General features: G+C 41.7%; 1 protein-coding gene across 2 annotated transcripts in view; it reads right to left on the bottom strand.

The window, feature by feature from the left end:
* Window positions 1–10295, bottom strand: part of LIMA1 (LIM domain and actin binding 1) — a 98316-nt gene extending 88021 nt beyond the window's left edge. The window contains exon 1 of one of the 2 annotated variants that reach the window (XM_081082643.1): window positions 10162–10295. The gene's annotated coding sequence lies outside the window, so the exon portion shown is untranslated. The remainder of the gene's footprint in view (window positions 1–10161) is intronic. The other variant, XM_081082644.1, reaches the window with a different exon arrangement.
* Between the last annotated feature and the right edge of the window lie 3192 nt (window positions 10296–13487).

Here is a 13487-nt window from a genome sequence, read left to right as displayed (position 1 = left end):
CATGGAACTACCTCAGCTGTTGTCCATTAAAACAACAACAACAAAGCTTTGGATTGTGAACCAAAATAAGAATTGTTATAGTGAGAAGCCTATTACCAAGCCTTACTAATTCATTCAACAAGTATTTATTGAGCACTTAACTATGTATCAAGAAGATTTGTTAAAAATACAACCTTAAAAGTGACAGACAGGGTCTCTGCTCTCATGTAGCTTCCATTCTACTGTGGAAGCAGGACAATTAAATACTGTGATTAATGCTGTGAAGAAAGACAGAAAGAGTAACTGGAGTGGTAGGAGGGAAGGGGGCAGATGTTTTAGATAGTGGTCAGGGAGGGCCTCTTTGAGTAAATGACACTTGAGTGAAACCTGAATGATGGGGAGGAGGAAGGCAGCCAACCACGTGAGGAGAAGAGATGGAAGAGGTTTCCAGGCAGAGAAAATAGCAAATGTAAAGGCCCTGAGGCAGGAAAAATACGGCTAATGAGTGGGTGAGAAGTCTGAGGTGATCACAGGGATGAATGAAAGCCAGACTGAATAAGGATTTACAAGCAATGGTTAAGATATTTCAAAAATATTTTTATTAATTTCAGAGAGGAAGGGAGAAGGAGAGAAAGAGAGATCAATGATCAGAAAGAATCATTGGTTTTTCCCCCAATAGGGAAAAAGCCCTAAATCCAGATATGTGCCCTCACCAGGGGATCAAACTGTGACCTCCCGGTTCATAAGTTGACATTCAACCACTGAGCAACACGGGCCGGACAGCAATGAATGGTTAAGATTTCAATTTTATTCTAAGTGTGATATGAAGCTGAACATCGTTACATAATAATATTTGCAAGATGAGATATATTTCTGTACTGAGAATTTAATTGCTTATTATATGAATAATAGCTATGAAATGAAGAGGCAAGGTTCTCACTTAGGCTTATAATCTTTTAAGGAAGCAATAATTCCTAAATAGTGACAGCATAAAGGTAAAAAAAAGAAGTAAACAAAGTGCTAAGTGAAGACTAAGCAGGGAGCCACTGATTCAACTAAGAGAAATTAGAAAAGGCTTTTTTTTTTTTTTTTTGCTCTTAAGGAAAAGGATTTTAGCAGGAGTTGGGGGAGGAGCATAAGGCTGTGGGAACTGCATGAGCAAAGGCACAGAGGCAGGAAAAGACTGGGTGGGTCCAGGAAACCAGAAATCATTGTGTAACTACAGTGCCAGGTGGGTGGGTAGTGATGTGGGAGATAAGCCTGGAAAAAGAGGCTGCCAGGGTGTGGGCGTGGGGGTCCTGAGTGGCATGCAGAGAAACTTACTTTCTTGACTTGGGCACTGGTTCCCCTTAAGTGTGTGAATTAATCTCTTGAGGTACTTCCATCACCCAGATATATTGATTTGTCCATTTCTGTAGGACCTGGGAATCTAGCTCTTTAACCAATACCCCATGTGATTCTGAAACATGTAATTGAGGAAACCATACTTTGAAAATCAGTGTTCAATATTTTTTTAATGACTGAAAAAGAAAAACGAAAGCCAACTTTAAAGATGCTCAGCAACTTTAGCAAAAAAGGGGAATCTGAATTAGAAGACAGGAAAGAGGCATTATCACTGTTGGGGTAGAATAAACAAATGTTAGTGATTAAATGGGGGAGGAGAAAAGGACTGAAGTGTTCAAGACAATTCAGGCTTTTTTCTTAGGAAAACTAGGTGGATGCGGGTGCCTGGTATACAGTAGGTCCTCGGGTTACGTCAGAGATCTGTTCCTACAGCGCCACATAACTCAATTTTCGCGTAAGTCGGAACCCACCTACACAAGCACCTACGTCACTCACATGGAGCACATATTCAGCAGTAATGAAGTGAAACAGTAAAAAAAAATTTTAAAGAAAGATAACAATTCCTGACCTTTACTTGTGGTAAATAAATAATAAAAAACATAAAGCACATATGTACATACATCGAAATAACGGAACTTTTTTTTTATATAAATAAATGGGAGATGGCGACATAACCATGAAACAACATAGATCGAGTCCAACATAACCCTATATAGGGATTACCCACATGGTCTACCAGGTAGTTGGAAATATGGATTTGAAGCTCAGAAATATGCAAAGGCACTAAACATATTGCTTTGGTATTCCAAAGTAAAAAAGAAAAATTAAAAAATTCTATATAATAAAAGTGTAGTATGCAAATTGTCCCCTTGACCAGGAGTTTGTCTGGGAGTTCAACCAGGGGGAAGGGAGGGAGGCCCTGGGCCAGCAGCCAGCAGCTGCTAGGGACCCTACCAGTGGACAAATTTCATGCACGAGGCCTCTAGTTAAATATAAAAAGTAAAACCATAAAAATTAGAAGCAAATTGAAGTGAATACTTAATCCACCTCTGGATAACAAAAGACTTTTAAGCATGAAAGCAAGAAAAAATCCGAAAGAAAAAGATCTATAGATAATAATAAATCATGTACAAAATTAAAAGACAATTAACTAGTTAAACAAAAGAATTGATATTCTTAAAATGAAGAGCTTATACACACATCACAAAGAAAAACACTAAGGATAGTTTCCCTATGAAATAGTGAAAGTTGTTAAATAACTTGTCATGGCAACTTAAACCTCTTATCATAACATAAGACTTGCTTTACATTCACTAGAGATGATGGTTTGTGGCATAGATCAGCAAGGCTTTTCAGACTTACTTTACCAAGTTGCCAAGTGTCAATCTATGCAGCTTCTATTGTCCGTTGGGCGCAAACCATTAAATTGCCACTAGGCTGCATTAAGCCTTGCTACCCCTGTGAAAATTGCCTTTGCTGTATCCAGTCTTTCCTCAGATTCTGTATATTTAAAATGGATGAAGATTAGGAATGGGAGATAAAATACTTTCAGAATATATAGTGAGCAGTGATTAAAAGTCATCCAGGTTGTATGGACTTTGGAATCAAGAGCCCAACCTTATTACTTTACAGATGAAGCTCAGAGAGGATGAATGATTTACTCAGGATAACCTAAGTGGTTAGTTTCCAACACCAAGTTGGGAATCCTGACTCCTAAGCCAGCCAGCACCCTTGTTTGCAGTGCTGCTTCAGCCATCACAAGCTCTGGCTTCTCATAGCAATGGGCATTTAAAACACCACAACTTACACTTCTTGTACACTTTCTACTTTGTCACTCCACTTATTCAATTTGGCTTAATACTGACCTATACTCCCTCCCCCAAATAAATGAAAGAACCCCCGAGAGGAAAACAACATAATTATAATGTTAAGGCCCAAATAAAAATGGGAATGAATTAAACAAATTACAATTCATAGAAGAAATTGAAATGAATGTATGAAGAGTGTTCACTCTCACTAACAAAGAAATACAAATTAAATAACTCTTGCTTATCAAATTAGTAAAGATTAAAAAATAATATTCAATGTTATGAAGAATGCAATATGATGAGCACTCACAATCACTGCAGGTGAGAATGTTAATTAGCCTAGTCTTCATGAAAAGGGATTTGGCAGGAGGTTTAGTAATTTTAAATTTTCATGCCCTTTGACACAGTAATTCAACTTCTGGGAATCTAACCTAAGGAAATAATGAGTGATTTGTACAAAGATTTATGCATAAACTTATTCTCAAATTTTTTCACTTATTAATAATGTAACAATCAAAACACCCAACTGCATAGTTAAATTATGCAACATCAATGCAATATGGCATGAAGCATCCACTAAAATTGTTTTAAAATGATTTTCATGCCATAAAAAACTATGATATAATGTAAATAAAAAAACAGATACAAAACTGTATCTACTATAATAGTATGAACCCAATTAGCTGTGTATTTGTGAGTGTGTGTATGTTTGTGCATCAAAGAAAAAAAGACTGAAATGAAATATATCAAATTATAGTTCTCTCTGGAACATATAAAATATTTTATCTTCTTTATAATTAATTTGTCCCAGGTTTTTTATAATTAGTATATGTACTTCTTATTTTCTAAATGTGAATGTATAGTTGTATTTGTGAAAATAAAACAAGAATTGTATATGATATTATTAATGTGTTTTTTAAATGTATTTTTGTTGATTTCAGAGAGGAAGGGAGAGGGAGAGAGAGATAAAAACATCAATGAAGAGGAGAACCAAGATGGCGGCATAGGTTAACGCCGGAGTTTGCTGCTTTGAACAACTACTTCAAAAGTGAAACCAAAAAACGGAAGGGACATCACCCAGAACCACAGGAACGCTGGCTGAGTGGAAGTCCTACAACTAGGAGGAAAGAGAAACGCATACGGACACTCAGAGGAGGCGCGGTGCTGAAGTCAAATTCTGAGGTGCGGAGTGCGCGGAGCGGGCTGGCGGTGGAGGGCGCGGTTGGCGTTTTCAATCAGGAGGGAGTCGCAGACTCTGAGCTCCAGATACAGGCGAGTCTTTAGGGATCCAGACTCAAACGGGAGAAGCGGGACTGTCTGGCTTCGGTCAGAGCGAGTGCAGCTTTCTCTCCAAGGATTGCAGCCATTGCTGGGACTCAGAGAGGCAGAGCCCCTGGGGACAGGACTGAGAGCCGCCATAACTGCTCTCTCCGGCCCACCCTATTGATCCTGTGTGACCCGCCCCGCCCAAGCCCTGCAAAGAGGCATTTGCCGGATAGCCTCAGGCAAAGGCTAGATTAGCACCTCCCTAAAGGACAGAAGTTCTCTCACTGCAGAAACAGCTGATTCTCATAGCCACTTGGCCTGGAGGTCAAACCCTCCCTGGTATTAGCTACAAGACTGCACACAAAGACCACTAGGGGGTGCACCAAGGAAGCATAACAAAATGCGGAGACAAAGAAACAGGACAAAATTGTCAATGGAGGATATAGAGTTCAGAACCACACTTTTAAGGTCTCTCAAGAACTGTTTAGAAGCCGCCGATAAACTTAATGAGATCTACAAGAAAACTAATGAGACCCTCGATGTTATATTGGGGAACCAACTAGAAATTAAGCATACACGGACTGAAATAACGAATATTATACAGACTCCCGACAGCAGACCAGAGGAGCGCAAGAATCAAGTCAATGATTTGAAATGCGAGGAAGCAAAAAACACCCAACCGGAAAAGCAAAATGAAAAAAGAATCCAAAAATGCGAGGATAGTGTAAGGAGCCTCTGGGACAGCCTCAAGCGTACCAACATCAGAATTATAGGGGTGCCAGAAGATGAGAGAGAGCAAGATATTGAAAACCTATTTAAAGAAATCATGACAGAAAACTTACCCCACCTGGTGAAAGAAATGGACTTACAGGTCCAAGAAGCGCGGAGAACCCCAAACAAAAGGAATCCAAAGAGGACCACACCAAGACACATCATAATTAAAATGCCAAGAGCAAAAGATAAAGAGAGAATCTTAAAAACAGCAAGAGAAAGAAACTCAGTTACCTACAAGGGAATACCCATACGACTGTCAGCTGATTTCTCAACAGAAACTTTGCAAGCCAGAAGGGAGTGGCAAGAAATATTCAAAGTGATGAATAACAAGAACCTACAACCAAGATTACTTTATCCAGCAAAGCTATCATTCAGAATTGAAGGTCAGATAAAGAGCTTCACAGATAAGGAAAAGCTAAAGGAGTTCATCACCACCAAACCAGGATTATATGAAATGCTGAAAGGTATCCTTTAAGAAGAGGAAGAGGAAGAAAAAGGTAAAGATACAAATTATGAACAACAAATATGCATCTATCAACAAGTGAATCTAAGAATCAAGTGAATAAATAATCTGATGAACAGAATGAACTGGTGATTATAATAGAATCAGGGACATAGAAAGGGAATGGACTGACTATTCTTGGGGGGGAAAGGGCTGTGGGAGATGCGGGAAGAGACTGGACAAAAATCGTGCACCTATGGATGAGGACAGTGGGTGGGGAGTGAGGGCGGAGGGTGGGGCGGGAACTGGGAGGAGGGGAGTTATGGGGGGGAAAAAAAGAGGAACAAATGTAATAATCTGAACAATAAAGATTTAATTAAAAAAGAGAAAAAAAAAAAAAAACATCAATGAAGAGAGAGAATCATTGACCAGCTGCCTCCTGCATGCTCCCCACTGGGGATCGAGCCTGCAACCCAGGCATGTGCCCTGACCAGAAATTGAACTGTGACCTCTTGGTTCATAGGTCCACGCTCAACCACTGAGCCACACCAGCTGCTTACCGTGTGTTGTTTTTTTTAAAGATAAATTTGCACGTCACTTGCATGGAGGTGTTAAAGCAGATAAAATTGGACAGGGAAAGAGTATAATGAGAATAAGATTCTGGACAGGGCCATGGCAAATACCCACATTCAAGGGGCAAAAAGATTGTGAGCTAATGAAGGACATGGGAGGAAGTGGTTTGAATAGAAGATGGAGAGCCAGGTAGAGTCACATCAAGAAAGCCAAATGAAAGGAAGAACCAGAAAAGTTGTCCTCTTGGTCAAATGTTGCCACGTGGTAAGGATAGTGACAGAGCCATTAGAGGGAAATCACTGTGACTATGTATAGGCAGACAGATTTCCTCTAGTACCGGAGATGGAAGCTAAATCTGAGCAAGTGTTACCTGTTCAGTAAAACTGACTATGAGGAAAAGAACTCCTGGGCCATTTGCTTGATTTCAATTTATGGAAGAAAAAAAAAATTGTAGAAAGCTAAAGCCAAGTAAAAGCATATCTGGGTTACTGATCTATAGGTAATGAAACAAAAAATTGGCAATACTTTGGCATGCAAGAGGAAACATGTTTGAGAGATTGTAAGATTTTTAAATAGGTAGCTCTGTTATAGGATAAATAAGAGAGAAAAACAGCTCCACACTTGTTATCAGAAGTACAAAAAAGTTGCATTTTTTTTCTAAATATGAAAGTTCTTGGTGTCAGAGTAGCATTATTAAGAAATTCTTTGAAAGAAAATAAAAATAATCTAAATTTTTATGGTATCATGTTAACTTCTTATAACTGGACATGTGAAGTCTCAAGAAACGTTTTCAAGTTTAAGGAAGTCATTTGACATGCTGAATAATGAATTGCTTGTTGGGTCAAACCTTGTCCTTTTTATGAAAAGAGGTCTTCATTAGCACAGTAACTTGACTGAGGCTCAAGGACTTTGCATCCAGCCATAGAATAAACATATCAGTATAGTCCTACCAAGAGCACCATTTACCACAGAATCTCAATTCTGTAATCATTAAGTAGAAATTACTCAATTTACAGCCACTCCTTTGTTACTAAAGAACTTTGAGAGTCTGTGTTAAGTGATTTAACGTCACCTAGAGATTACTGTACACAATCTAAAATAAAGTACTTTAACTTCCTATCAAAAAAATACAGTGAAAGACCAGAGCAACCTTTAAAAAAAACCCAACAGTCTTTTCTTATGGAAATTCTTGACTTCAAAACCAAGTCACACACCTTTCTATCTGCAGTTAGAGTACAATTCCAATCTAAATGAAGATCATCTACTTCTGAGTGTATGGAATTAAGAATGCCTGAAACTAGTTTCATGGTCAATATAAATAATGACAAATTCTCCCAATCTGTGGTTAGGTGGCCTTTTATGGCAAACTTGTCCAATGATCTCCCATACTCTCAACATTCTTTTTTGTCTGTGTGTCTTTGAAGAACTTCTGTACTTGAAAACATCGTAAGAAACCAATGTAATCATTGTAGGTACCCAAATTACATGCAAATATACCTTTCTAAAAATTCCTGGTGGAGACCACTTTCCTAGAGCGTAAACAAAAAGAAAAGAGGTGAGCAATGTCAAAGAAACATGTTCAACAAGTATCATGGCTCAAATTACCAAACGAAACAACCAACATCTGTATTATTAACTCAGAATCCTACTTAAAAAATGAAAAACATAGTTACAGAGAAGGGACCATGTCATGTTCATCCTCTGTATTCTAGGGCACTGGCACACAATAGGCAATTTTAAAAAGCCTACAGCTATATGACGAGCACTCAAGACTGCTACAGACTTCAGCTAATCAAAACTCTACAAAGAATCTTCAAATACTTCTGACTCTTTCCTTCTGCACCTATCTATCCACCCTATCCCCACCACCAAAGAAAAAAGAAAGAGAAAGACATTTTGAGGACACCTTAGCAAGAAAAAGTATCCTCTGTTACCAAGGTATGCTGTTAATAGAACTGCTTTCACTTCTAAAGCTTTCTTTTCTTAGAATTATTAGGAGGTTGAAATCTGGCCCACCTTTAACCAGAGTCTAGAACGAAGTTTGAATGTACCAAGTTAAACAAAGTTACACAATGGAGCAATTTTTACAAAATGGCACTGCTTTACTAATGTTGCCAATAGTCTATTCTCTTCCCAGTAGCGCTACAGTTCAGGAACTACCTGATAACAACACTTCCAGGCTCATTAGAGAACAGTGAAAATAGCTCCACCAACTATTTACTGAACTGCTACAGTGCTAACAACAAGACATAAGCCCATCTTGAAAAGGCCATAATGGTGACAGAATGCAAGGTAAGAAATAGGAATGATACAAATTCATGAATTGAAGAGAACCCTATTACTCAAAGGTTTTTACTTTTGTGGTTGTTTACTTTTTTGTTTTGTTTTTAAGGAAAACTAAAAGAATTAAAAAAACAAACACACAAACACGAACTATTCTCCGTGCTCCCACAGGACTCTGGGCTGATCTATAGTGTAGCACTGGCCTCACTGATACAGTAAATTATAGCCACTGATCTGCCTAGCCCATTTGATTTTAAGCTCTTTTACAGTTGGCCATTTGGAACTTTGAATCCACAGTAGGACTGACAAAACAAGAGGCACTTAATAAATGTATGGTAAAGAGAGAGAGGGAGAGGGAGAGGGAGAGGGAGAGGGAGAGGGAGAGGGAGAGGGAGAGGGAGAGGGAGAGGGAGAGAGAGAGAGAGAGAGAGAGAGAGAGAGAGAGAGAGAGAAATGTTTTTAAATTACATATTGCCATGTTATGTGTTTTTCTATTGATGCAAAACAAGGAAATATATATGCATGCACAGCTTTCTTTATTTTTTCCTTTAAAACCTTCTCCCCTGCTAACTCCGCAACTTCTTGAAGGTCTACTTAAAACGTGATCATCCTTCATCCAGGCTATACCTCCACAGGAACTTAGAAATGCTGGTTAAGGGTCATCTTCTTTTGTGTATACATCAAACCTCAAAAGAAAGTGCTACTTCACAGTTCCTAGAACTGTGAATGCACCATTTGTGAATAGTATTAGTAATTATGCAGATAAAAAGTATTCTATTTAACCACTGAAATCAAGAGCAAAAGGAAGACTCTTTCATTCAAAAGAAGACACCCCGCCCCCCCTACAGAGGCATTGTCTTAAAGGCTGATAACTCTCTAAGTACCTTGACTAACTTAACAGGTCAAGTTGATAGGACCATCTGGATTAGGTAGGCTTTTGAAAGCTGGAATGAAGTGAAAGACAATAGTAGTTCAACTATCTCTCGCCAGGATCAGCTAAACTCAGTTGTTGTGAGCGCCAGAAGGAGGCAAGGACAAGCGCCAGATGGTTCGCTCCTAGCACCGACAACTTCAGGGTTAGTAGGTGTCGTCAGGGTGTACAGTTACCTCATATTAACACCTACGTAGGTTAGTGACAGGTGCCAGCAATACATACACGATAGCGATGCGGGGATGGTACATCCGGCTGCAAGGACTGCTATGTTCTCAACACACCTCAAAAGGATATGTCTCACACAGAGTTTAACTGGCAGAATGGAAAGGCAGAAAAGTCAAAGAGCGAGGGAATGGCTGAAAATAAAGAAGGGACATGAGCAGTTGAATATCATAACAGTATGTCCTTGGGATATTCTTTTGAATATAGATGAACTGTCACCCCCGTCCACCACATCAAAACAGAGAGTTAGAAAGGAATGCTCCCGATTTAAGAAGAGGGAGTTCCTGTCAGCTTCCTCCCTCAGGCAGCAAAGGCTCAGCCCTATGTCATTACTTCCAACCCCAGAGCAGTACCCAAAAGTGAAGAAAGAGCAGAGAATCCGCGGTTCCTCCACTCCCGCTTCCGAGGGTACGGGGTCCGCCCTCCCTGTGCGCCCCCCGCCCCTGAGTCGCGGGAGGGAGAAGGTGTGGAGGAGAGCCGAGGTCCGCGCACTTGACTCTTCGGCTGTGGAGGATGCGGGGAGGGGAGGCCCTTACCTGGCTGAAAGCGGTCTTCTCTCTGCGCCAGCACCAGCCCTGCCCGGATCCCAGGCGCTCTGCCTCGCGCACCTGTCGCGACCTGGCCGCGGCTCCACCAGCTCCTGCGGCCCCGCCCCGGGCCGGCTCCGAGCCCCGCCCCGGCCCCGCCCACCGCCGCGGGAGCGCGCACGTCCGCCCGCCTCCCTCGCGTCCTCGGGGCGAGCGTGCGCGCCGCCGGCTGCGTGCCCTGCCCTCGCGGCTGCTCGCGCTGCTCCGCGGGGCGTGTGAGAGGCGGGGCTGCTGTGCCGGCGGCGGAGGCTCCCTCCCCGCTGAGGAATCCGCGTATCTTACGGCCTTGGGCCTTGTGCATCCCTGGTTGACCTTCGTGAACTCTGACTCAGTGACCGCAGTCGCCTCAGGAGCGACTGGGAGGTTTGCCCCTAGGCTCTCCGCTGTAGGCCGGTCCCCACCCAGGTTCCTGGTGTTTTCGGGGTAAGTTCTTGGCAGGGAGGGTCTTTTAGAGGAAGCCGTGTGTTGTCGTGGAAAGAGCTATACAGCAATGCTGCCTGGACCGCTTGACGTTCATCCAGTCGCTTCACCCCCCCTTAGAGCAGAATGTCCCCTGATAAAGGAAGGGGTTGGCCGAGGGCCGATTTCCAAGCTCCCCAGCAGCGCCGGCCTTTCACTCAATTCCTAGGAAAAGGCTGTGTGGAAGGTCTAGAGAACTTCAGGGCGGCTAGCACTTGGTCCTCCTGTCCCCAAACTCCTGCCCCAGTTTCCTGGGACTGAAGGATCGTGTCCTTTCCTTTTCTTGCACCCCAAGTGTGGTAAGGTTTCAGACTACAGGTTTTCTGAAGCTTTTCGTAACTCATGCAGCACTGTTAAGAGGCTTGTGGTGGGAAACACCTGTATTTACATGCCTTAAAGCAATTAAGAAAAAAATTTTTAAAGAGAAATGTCCAATGAGCAGATAATGGATAGACCACTCAGTTGTTCCCTCTTCCTTCAAGTATCCAGCCTAGACTGATTCCTGGATAGATATGAAGCACCGAGACTCTAGCAAAACTGGCAGTCAGAATGGGAATGTAAAAGAGTGTGCAATCCTATATAATAAAAGGCTAATATGCAAATAAACCAAACGGCAGAACAGCTGGAACAACCCAACAACTGGTCACTGTGATGTGCGCTGACCACCAGGGGGCATGCGCAGAACATGGTGGGCATTGGCCGTGGTGGGATGGTGGAGCAGGTGAGCAGAGCTCCAGACCAAGGTGGGGCGCCAGTCACTGTCATCGGGGCCAGACTCTGGTGGTCACTGAAAATTTTTTGCTCCCACATGCTGCGGTCCCTTCCTCCACACCCCCCACCCCCATGCTTGCACCTGCTACCAGCGCCGGCCCCGCTTGCACCCACAGCTGGTGCCAGAGCCACCGCTCACACCTGCTGCCGGTGCCCGGTGCTGGTTCTGATCTCTCAGCACCAGCACCATCAGCGGGTGCGAGCTGCGGCTGCTGGCCCTGATCACCTCTGAGGGCTTCTCCACCTCCCCCTGCTCCAGAGGGGCGATCAGGGCAGCAGCTGCCACTCACATCCACTGCTAGTGCCAGCCCCAGTTGCTTCATGCCTTCAGCGGGTGCAAGCAGGGCTGGTGGTGTCAGCATATGGGAGTGGTGGCAGTGGGAGCAGGGCTGCCAGCAGACTGGGGACCGAAGGCCATGGTGGGAGGGACCGGGTGGGGGCATGGAGGATGGGCTGAGACTTGCCCCTGTGCCCACCAAGGCCCAGTTTCTTTCCGTGTGCATGAATTCATGCACTGGGCCCCTAGTATCAATATAAGATGGTAGTCCAGAAAATGCATTCCCTTGCATGTGGAGTTACCTCAGTATATGCCCCACCCCCTGCAAGTTACAACACACACACACACACACACACACACACACACACGCCAATTATGGCCCTTATTCACCAAGAAACCTAACCTGTGTCAGAGTTTTGGACTTAGATTTGTACCTTGACTTAGCCACTTACCAACTCAGGCAAATTACTTGCTCTCCCAAAGCCTCCCTTACTGTACACACAGTTGGCTTTTACCAGTTTGCAAGGCTGATTGCTAAATTTTCATGGATTTTATGAGCCAGGTATTAAGCATAACCACTATTAAAAATCAAATTTTATAAATTTACAGTTAAATATGTGAAGAACAGGTAAACATTCAAAACTCATCATTTATATTTTTTAATTTCATTTTACTAATAACTCTGCTCTCAAGGTTATCTGTCTGTATGAAGGAAATACTGTATAATATATGTATCTCTTCCCAACTCTGTGTTCAGAGCTGTCACATTTGTAGCATGAAATTGGCTATAAAAGGAGTGTTTTCAGAACAGTACAAAAGGCTTAAATGAAAGAATGGATATAAAATTGTTTGATAGTTCAGCATTTAGGAGTGACAGCAGAAAAGCATGTCCATTGGTCCATGGAATGGAAGTCATATTTAGTAACCTGAGATGGTACTAATAAAACTCGTAGGCAAATTTCTGCCAATAAATAAATAAATTAGGGAACATGATTTTTTAAAAAGACTGTACCATAATTCAAGGTTTGTTAGATGCATCAACTAATGACTCAGTTTCTTTTTTAAATATGGAAAGCTTCACGAATTTGCATGTCATCCTTGCGCAAGGGCCATGCTAATAATCTTCTCTATATAGTTCCAGTTTTAGTATATGTGCTGCTGAAGCAAGCACCTAATGACTCAATTGCCAATTTGTTGTATAAATTAAATAAAGACATTGGTACTATCATAAAAGTTTTTAATATTCTTTATAGTTTAGTAAAACACAGTAGTCTTTGATAGTGCGGGGGCATAGAGTTAGAAGAGAAAAATGAAGTGGATAAAGGCAGTTGTTTACATACACGATACAGTGCATTAAGGAAGAACAGCAAAATATATTGCAAAATAAATTATATGAAGATATTTAAGGATATCATAGAAGAGAAAGACAGTTATGTGCTATCATTGTTTAGGCATCTACAATTAAAGAAAAGCACTTAGTAATGAATCTTCAGTATGCAATTGCGTCAGTTTCCCTACTGGTAATGATATTTGTTACTTCAAAAGAATTGGTATCAGCTACAGCAGAGTATATTTCTAATTCAGTATTGTCTGCTTTAAATGATTGGGCCTTTGATAATGAATATTTGAAAGTGAAATTAATTGCATTTTTGTTGTAATAGTGTTCCTACAGTAGTGGGAAGGAAGTCTGGAGTAGTTACAAATTTGTTAGAAAATTTTTCTAAAGCCATCACTTGGCGCTGTTTAAATCATTTAATGCAATTCAGTA

This window comes from Myotis nattereri, assembly GCF_964212035.1.
Source record: "Myotis nattereri genome assembly, chromosome: 2".
Lineage (NCBI taxonomy): Eukaryota > Metazoa > Chordata > Mammalia > Chiroptera > Vespertilionidae > Myotis > Myotis nattereri.
The sequence above is the reverse complement of the archived record's forward strand: the minus strand, read 5'-3'. Positions and strand labels throughout refer to the sequence as shown.